Here is a 9,609-nt window from a genome sequence, read left to right on the forward strand (position 1 = left end):
GCCATTTGTGTCCACCATACCTACCTACTACATGGTATTTCTCTGCCATTCCAAAGTAAATTACTTGAGTGCTACCTTTAAAATTCTATTCTTTGTCTTTGCAATATATAGCTCATGGGAAAATAGCCTTAAAAACTATTGTGGTAAAGAATATGTAGCTTATGTGTCTTATTTCTTATAAGTTGCTTGTTGAGCGGTAACCATGTTTACGGGGACGCCACCAACTATTACACCTTTGTTGAATATCATGTGAGTTGCTATGCATGTTCATCTTGTCTGAAGTAAGGGTGATTTATCATGATCAAATGGTTTGAGTATGCATATTGTTAGAGAAGAACATTGGGCCGCTAACTAAAGCCATGAATCATGGTGGAAGTTTCAGTTTGGACATCAATCCTCAATCTCTTATGAGAATATTATTTGTTGTTGAATGCTTATGCATTAAAGAGGAGTCCATTACTTGTTGTCTATGTTGTCCCGGTATGGATGTCTAAGTTCAGAATAATCAAAAACGAGAAATCAAATGCGATATTTCTCCTTAGACCTTTGTACAGGCGGCATAGAGGTACCCCTTTGTGACACTTGGTTGAAACATATGTTATGCAATTAAAATCCATGTAAATCCAAGCTAATTAGGACAAGGTGCGAGCACTATTGGTAATCTATGCATGAGGCTTGCAACTTATAAGATGTCTTATACATAACACATATGATTTATTACTACCGTTGACAAAATTGTTTCTATGTTTTCAAAATGAAAAGCTCTAGCACAAAAATAGTAATCCATGCTTCCCTCTGCGAAGGGCCTATATTTTACTTTATGTTGAGTCAGTTTACCTACTTCTTTCTATCTTAGAAGCAAACACTTGTGTCAACTATGTGCATTGATTCTTACATTTTTACCTATTGCACTTGTTATATTACTTTGTGTTGACAATTATCCATGAGATATACATGTTGAAGTTGAAAGCAACCGCTGAAACTTATATCTTCCTTTGTGCTTCAAAGCTTTCTACTAAGAACCTATTGCTTTATGAGTTAACTCCTATGCAAGTCTTATAGATGCTTGTCTCGAAAGTACTATTCATGAAAAGTCTTTGTTATATGATTCAGTTGTTTAATCATTGTCTTTACCATTGCTTCGAATCACTGCATTCATCTCATATGCTTTACAATAGTATTGATCAAGATTATGATAGCATGTCACTTCGAAATTATCCTTGTTATCGTTTACCTACTCGAGGGCGGGTAGGAACTAAGCTTGGGGATGCTTGATACGTCTCAAACGTATCTATAATTTCTTATGTTCCATGCTACTTTTATGATGATACTCACATGTTTTATACACACTTTATGTCATTATTATGCATTTTCCGGCACTAACCTATTGACGAGATGCCGAAGAGCCAGTTGCTGTTTTCTGCTGTTTTTGGTTTCAGAAATCCTACAAAGGAAATATTCTCGGAATTGGACGAAATCAACGCCCAGGGTCTTATTTTTCCACGGAGCTTCCAAAAGACCGAAGGGGATACGAAGTGGGGCCACGAGGTGGCCAGACCATAGGCCGGCGCGGCCAGGGAGGGGCCCGCGCTGCCCTATGGTGTGGGCCCCTCGTCAGCCCTCCGACTCTGCCCTTCCGCCTACTTATAGCCTTCGTCGCGAAAACCCCTGTACCGAGAGCCACGATACGGAAAACCTTCCAGAGACGCCGCCGCCGCCAATCCCATCTCGGGGAATTCTGGAGATCGCCTCCGGCACCCTGCCGGAGAGGGGAATCATCTCCCGGAGGACTCTTCATCATCATGATCGCCTTCGGATTGATGTGTGAGTAGTTCACCCCTGGACTATGGGTCCATAGCAGTAGCTAGATGGTTGTCTTCTCCTTATTGTGCTATCATGTTAGATCTTGTGAGCTGCCTATCATGATCAAGATCATCTATTTGTAATGCTACATGTTGTGTTTGTTGGGATCCGATGAATATAGAATACTATGTCAAGTTGATTATCAATCTATCATATATGTGTTGTTTATGTTCTTGCATGCTCTCCGTTGCTAGTAGAGGCTCGGCCAAGTTGATACTTGTAACTCCAAGAGGGAGTATTTATGCTCGATAGTGGGTTCATGCCTCCATTGAATGCGGGACGATGTGACGAAAGTTCTAAGGTTGTGGATGTGCTTGTTGCCACTAGGGATAAAACATCAATGCTTTGTCTAAGGATATTTGTGTTGATTACATTACGCACCATACTTAATGCAATTGTCTGTTGTTTGCAACTTAATACTGGAAGGGGTGCGGATGCTAACCCGAAGGTGGACTTTTTAGGCATAGATGCATGTTGGATAGCGGTCTATGTACTTTTTAGGCATAGATGCATGTTGGGTAGCCGCCCTATTGTGTCGCCACCTCGTGGCCCCACTTCGTTTCCTCTTCGGTCTTCTGGAAGCTTCGTGTAAAAATAGGCCCCTGGGCGTTGATTTCGTCCAATTCCGAGAATATGTCCTTACTAGGATTTCTGAAACCAAAAACAGCAGAAAACGAAGAATCGGCTCTTCGGCATCTCGTCAATAGGTTAGTGCCGGAAAATGCATAATAATGACATATAATGTGTATAAAACATGTGAGTATCATCATAAAAGTAGCATGGAACATAAGAAATTGTAGATACGTTTGAGACGTATCACAAACCGATCCAGTTCCTCTACTCGGCACTGCAACAAATGGCACGTGGAGATAAATGGCGAGCACGAGAATAGGCGCTTCAGCCCAACTTAGGGCAGGAGGCGTACGACCTCCACGCCATCCCAACTGCCCTGATGGTCTGTTGCACACTTGTTGGTGCGCATCTAGCCCGGCAAACACCTCCTGTGCACCGCCTAGGGAGAAATCGGCTTGCAAGCGATCTTCTCCACCATGTCTCATACTCTCATCTACCACGGTTTCTACATTTGGTTGAGTTAGTGGCTTCACCGAGAGCAATGGGAGTGGAGGCAAGTACTCTTCTTTAATCAGGTGTATGCCATGTGTTTAAAAAATTGTCAAAATGTAGAAGCAATATTCATGGTAGTCTTCTTCATGCAGTTGTGCAATGGAGTCATGTAACTTCTGTCTCATCTTCTAGGACATGTTTACTCGCCGCCTGTCGTTTGCGTATTCAACGGTACTCTGGTTAGGGGTCCCTCCCGGAGGGGAGAGAGGGGGAGACATGGGGCGAGCATTCACCGGGATGAGGTCACACGAGTTACCCAGCTTCAGACCTCGCAAGAGCGGCGAGATCCTACGTGTTGCTATAATTCACTATAAGGCAACAAGTGCGCAATTACAGTGAGTTGTGTTGTTATGTCCCTAAAGGTGGGATCTCTACGTCGTTGGCATACCCCTGAAGTTGGGATCCGTTCCAGAGACAAGATCCCACCTTTGCTGATTTCCGGCATCTGGGCCGCTCGGTTGGGCATAGGCATGATACGTCTCCGACGTATCGATAATTTCTTGTGTTCCATGCCACATTATTGATGATATCTACATGTTTTATGCACACTTTATGTCATATTCGTGCATTTTCTGGAACTAACCTATTAACAAGATGCCAAAGTGCCAGTTCCTGTTTTCTGCTGTTTTGGTTCCGAAATCCTAGTAAGGAAATATTCTCGGAATCGGACGAAATCAAGACCCAGCATCCTATTTTTCCACGAAGCTTCCAGAACACCCGAGAGCCGCCAGAGGAGGGCCCTGTGGGCCCCAGATGATAGGGTGGCGCGGCCTGGGCCCTGGCCGCGCCCCCCTATGGTGTCGCCGCCTCGTCGCCCCTCCGACTCCGCCTCTTCGCCTATTTAAAGGTCCCTGACCTAAAACCACGATACGGAAGAACCACGATACGGAAAACCTTCCAGAGCCGCCGCCATCGCGAAGCCAAGATCTGGGGGACATGAGTCTCTGTTCCGGCACCCTGCCGGAGTGGGGAAGTGCCCCCGGAAGGCTTCTCCATCGACACCGCTGCCATCTCCACCGCCATCTTCATCACCGTTGCTGCTCCCATGAGGAGGGAGTAGTTCTCCATCGAGGCTCGGGGCATGTACCGGTAGCTATGTGGTTCATCTCTCTCCTATGTACTTCAATACAATAATCTCATGAGCTGCCTTACATGATTGAGATTCATATGATGATGCTTGTAATCTAGATGTCATTGTGCTAGTCAAGTGAGTTTTACTTATGTGATCTCCAGAGACTCCTTGTCCCACGTGTGTAAAGGTGACAGTGTGTGCACCGTGTGGGTCTCTTAGGCTATATTTCACGGAATACTTACTCACTGTTATGAATGGCGTAGTGAAGTGCTTATTTATATCTCTTTATGATTGCAATGTGTTTTGTATCACAATTTATCTATGTGCTACTCTAGTGATGTGTTATTAAAGTAGTTTATTCCTCCCGCACGGTGTAATGGTGACAGGTGTGTGCATCCGTGTTAGTACTTGGCGTATGCTATGATCATGATCTCTTGTAGATTGTGAAGTTAACTATTGCTATGATAGTATTGATATGATCTATTCCTCCTACGTGGCGTGAAGGTGACAGGTGGGCATGCTATGTTAGTACTTGGTTTAGTCGTGTTGATCTTTCTTGCACTCTAAGGTTATTTAAATATGAACATTGAATTGTGGAGCTTGTTAACTCCGGCATTGAGGGTTCGTGTAATCCTACGCAATGTGTTCATCATCCAACAAGAGTGTAGAGTATGCATTTATCTATTATGTTATGTGATCAATGTTGAGAGTGTCCACTAGTGAAAGTCTAATCCCTAGGCCTTGTTCCTAAATATCGCTATCGCTGCTTGTTTACTATTTTACTTGCGTTACTACTGTCTGCGTTACTACTGCTTGTTTACTGTCTCCGGGCAAAGCACTTTTCCGGTGCCGTTGCTACTACTTATTCATACCACCCGTATTTCACTATCTCTTCGCCGAACTAGTGCACCTATTGGGTGTGTTGGGGACACAAGAGACTTCTTGCTTTGTGGTTGCGGGGTTGCTTGAGAGGGATATCTTTGACCTCTTCCTCCCCGAGATCGATAAACCTTGGGTGATCCACTTAAGGGAAACTTGTCTGCTGTTCTACAAACCTCCGCTCTTGGAGGCCCAACACTTGTCTACAAGAATAGAAGCTCCCGTAGACATCAAGCACTTTTCTCGGCGCCGTTGTCGGGGAGATCAAGACACGCCGCAAGGGGAGTCTCCACTTCTCAATCTCTTTACTTTGTTTTTGTCTTGCTTTATTTTATTTACTACTTTGTTTGCTGCATTATATCAAAACACAAAAAAATTAGTTGCTAGCTTTACTTTATTTACTTGTCTTGTTTGCTATATCAAAAACACAAAAAAATTAGTTTACTTGCATTTACTTTATCTAGTTTGCTTTATTTACTATTGCTAAAATGGCCAACCCTGAAAATACTAAGTTGTGTGACTTCACTAGCACAAATAATAATGATTTCCTATGCACACCTATTGCTCCACCTGCTACTACAGCGGAATTCTTTGAAATTAAACCTCGCTTTACTTAATCTTGTTATGAGAGAGCAATTTTTCGGTGTTAGTTCCGATGATCTCTGCTGCTGCCCATCTCAATAATTTTGTTGAACTATGTGAAATGCAAAAGTATAAAGATGTAGATGGTGACATTATAAAATTAAAATTGTTCCCTTTCTCATTAAGAGGAAGAGCTAAAGATTGGTTGCTATCTCGCACTAAGAATAGTATTGATTCATGGACTAAATGCAAGGATGCTTTTATTGGTAGATATTATCCCCACTGCTAAAATTATATCTTTGAGGAGTAGCATAATGAATTTTAAACAATTGGATAATGAACATGTTGCTCAAGCTTGGGAAAGAATGAAATCTTTGGTTAAAAATTGCCCAACCCATGGACTCGACTACTTGGATGATCATCCAAACCTTCTATGCGAGGACTAAATTTTTCTTCGCGGAATTTATTGGATTCAGCTGCTGGAGGTACCTTTATGTCCATCACTCTTGGTGAAGCAACAAAGCTTCTTGATAATATGATGGTTAATTACTGCTGAATGGCACACGGAAAGAGCTCCACAAGGTAAGAAGGTAAATTCTGTTGAAGAATCCTCTTCCTTGAATGATAAGATTGATGCTATTATGTCTATGCTTGCGAATGATAGGACTAATGTTGATCCTAATAATGTTCCATTAGCTTCATTGGTTGCTCAAGAAGAACATGTTGATGTAAACTTCATTAAAAATAATAATTTCAACAACAATGCTTATCGGAACAATTCTAGTAATAACTATAGGCCATATCCTTATAATAATGGTAACAGATTATGCTAATTCTTATGGGAATTCTTACAACAATAATAGGAATACACCCCCTGGACTTGAGGCCATGCTTAAAGAATTTATTAGTACACAAAGCTGCCTTTAACAAATCTGTTGAGGAAAAGCTCAATAAAATTGATATTCTTGTTTCTAGAGTTGATAGTCTTGCCTCCGATGTTGATCTTTTGAAATCGAAAGTTATGCCTAATAGGGATATTGAAAATAAAATTGTTACTACAGCAAATGCCATCCAAGTTAGAATTAATGAGAATATAAGACTAATGGCTGAACTGCGTGCTAGGTGGGATAGAGAAGAAAATGAAAAACTAGCTAAAGAGGAAAATGTAGCTAAGGTTTGGACTATTACCACCACTAGCAATGCTAATGATTCACATGTTGCTGCACCTCCTACTATCAATGGTAAAATAATTGGTGTTGGCAATGCTTCTACTCCTTTGCAAAGCGCGCAAAATTACACGAGCTCGCTAAAACTGCTTGAAACCGCTTCTGTGATAAAGCTGCTGAAATTTTTTCCAACCTTGGGGATGATAATCCCATTGCTTTAGATTGTAATGATTTAGATTTTGATGATTGCCACATCTCTGAAGTTATAAAGTTCTTGCAAAAACTTTCTAAGAGTCCCAATGCTAGCGCTGTAAACTTGGCTTTCACAAAACATATTACAAATGCTCTCATAAAAGCTAGAGAAGAGAAACTAAAACTTGAAACTTCTATTCCTAGAAAGCTAGAGGATGGTTGGGAGCCCATCATTAAAATGAGAGTCAAAGATTTTGATTGTAATGCTTTATGTGATCTTGGTGCAAGTATTTCTGTTATGCCTAAAAAAGTCTATGATATGCTTGACTTGCCACCATTGAAAAATTGTTATTTGGATGTTAATCTCGTTGATAATGCTAAAAAGAAACCTTTGGGGAAAGTTGATAATGTTCATATTATGGTTAACAATAACCTTGTCCCCGTTGATTTTGTTGTCTTGGATATTGAATGCAATGCATCTTGCCCCATTATATTGGGAAGACCTTTTCTTCGAACCGTTGGTGCTACTATTGATATGAAGGAAGGTAATATTAAATATCAATTTCCTCTCAAGAAAGGTATGGAAAACTTCCCTAGAAAGAGAATGAAGGTACCTTATGATTCTATTATTAGAACAAATTATGATGTTGATGCTTCATCTTTCGATGTTACTTGAGTTACACTTTACGCGCCTAGCCGAAAGGCGTTAAAGAAAAGCGCTTATGGGAGACAACCCATGTTTTTACTACAGTATTTTTGTTTTATATTTGAGTCTTGGAAGTTGTTTACTACTGTAGCAACCTCTCCTTATCTTAGTTTTGTGTTTTGTTGTGCCAAGTAAAGTCTTTGATAGTAAAGTAAGTACTAGATTTGGATTACTTGCGCGAGTTCCAGATTTCTTTGCTGTCACGAATCTGGGTCTACCTCCCTGTAGGAAGCTCAGAAAGTTAAGCCAATTTACGAGCATGATCCTCAGATATGTACGCAACTTTCATTCAATTTGAGCATTTTCATTTGAGCAAGTCTGGTGGCCTAATAAAATCCATCTTTACGGACTGTTCTGTTTTGACAGATTCTGCCTTTTATTTTGCATTGCCTCTTTTGCTATGTTGGATGAATTTCTTTGATCCATTAATGTCCGAGTAGATTTATGCAATGTCCAGAAGTGTTAAGAATGATTGTGTCACCTCTGAACATGTGAATTTTTATTGTGCACTAACCCTCTAATGAGTTGTTTCGAGTTTGGTGTGGAGGAAGTTTTCAAGGATCAAGAGAGGAGTATGATGCAATATGATTAAGGAGAGTGAAAGCTCTAAGCTTGGGGATGCCCCGGTGGTTCACCCCTGCATATTCTAAGAAGACTCAAGCGTCTAAGCTTGGGGATGCCCAAGGCATCCCCTTCTTCATCGACAACATTATCAGGTTCCTCCCCTGAAACTATATTTTTATTCCGTCACATCTTATGTACTTTGCTTGGAGCGTCGGTTTGTTTTTGTTTTTTTTGAATAAAATGGATCCTAGCATTCACTTTATGGGAGAGAGACACGCTCCGCTGGTTCATATGAACACATGTGTTCTTCGCTTTATCTTTTAGTGTTCATGGCGAAGGTTAAAACTGCTTCGTTCATTTTTATATGGTTGGAAACGGAAAATGCTACATGTAGTAATTGGTAAAATGTCTTGAATAACTTGATACTTGGCAATTGTTGTGCTCATGTTTAAGTTCTTGCATCATATACTTTGCACCCATTAATGAAGAAACACATAGAGCTTGCTAAAATTTGGTTTGCATATTTGGTCTCTCTAAAGTCTAGATAATATCTAGTATTGAGTTTTGAACAACAAGGAAGACGGTGTAGAGTCTTATAATGTTTACAATATGTCTTTTATGTGAGTTTTGCTGCACCGTTCATCCTTGTGTTTGTTTCAAATAACCTTGCTAGCCTAAACCTTGTATCGAGAGGGAATACTTCTCATGCATCCCAAATACTTGAGCCAACCACTATGCCATTTGTGTCCACCATACCTACCTACTACATGGTATTTATCCGCCATTCCAAAGTAAATTGCTTGAGTGCTACCTTTAAAATTCCATCATTCACCTTTGCAATATATAGCTCATGGGACAAATAGCTTAAAAACTATTGTGGTATTGAATATGTACTTATGCACTTTATCTCTTATTAAGTTGCTTGTCTGTGCGATAACCATGCTTACGGGGACGCCATCAACTATTCTTTGTTGAATATCATGTGAGTTGCTAAGCATGTCCGTCTTGTACGAAGTAAGAGAGATCTATCACCTTAATGGTTGGAGCATGCATATTGTTAGAGAAGAACATTGGGCCGCTAACTAAAGCCATGAATCATGGTGGAAGTTTCAGTTTTGGACATATATCCTCAATCTCATATGAGAATAATAATTGTTGCCACATGCTTATGCATTAAAGAGGAGTCCATTATCTGTTGTCCATGTTGTCCCGGTATGGATGTCTAAGTTGAGAATAATCAAAAGCGAGAAATCCAAAATGTGAGCTTTCTCCTTAGACCTTTGTACAGGCGGCATGGAGGTACCCCATTGTGACACTTGGTTAAAACATATGTATTGCGATGATCCGGTAGTCCAAGCTAATTAGGACAAGGTGCGGGCACTATTAGTATACTATGCATGAGGCTTGCAACTTGTGAGATATAATTTACATAACTCATATGCTTTATTACTACCGTTGAC

Source organism: Lolium rigidum, chromosome 5, assembly GCF_022539505.1.
Source record: "Lolium rigidum isolate FL_2022 chromosome 5, APGP_CSIRO_Lrig_0.1, whole genome shotgun sequence".
NCBI classification, from domain to species: domain Eukaryota; kingdom Viridiplantae; phylum Streptophyta; class Magnoliopsida; order Poales; family Poaceae; genus Lolium; species Lolium rigidum.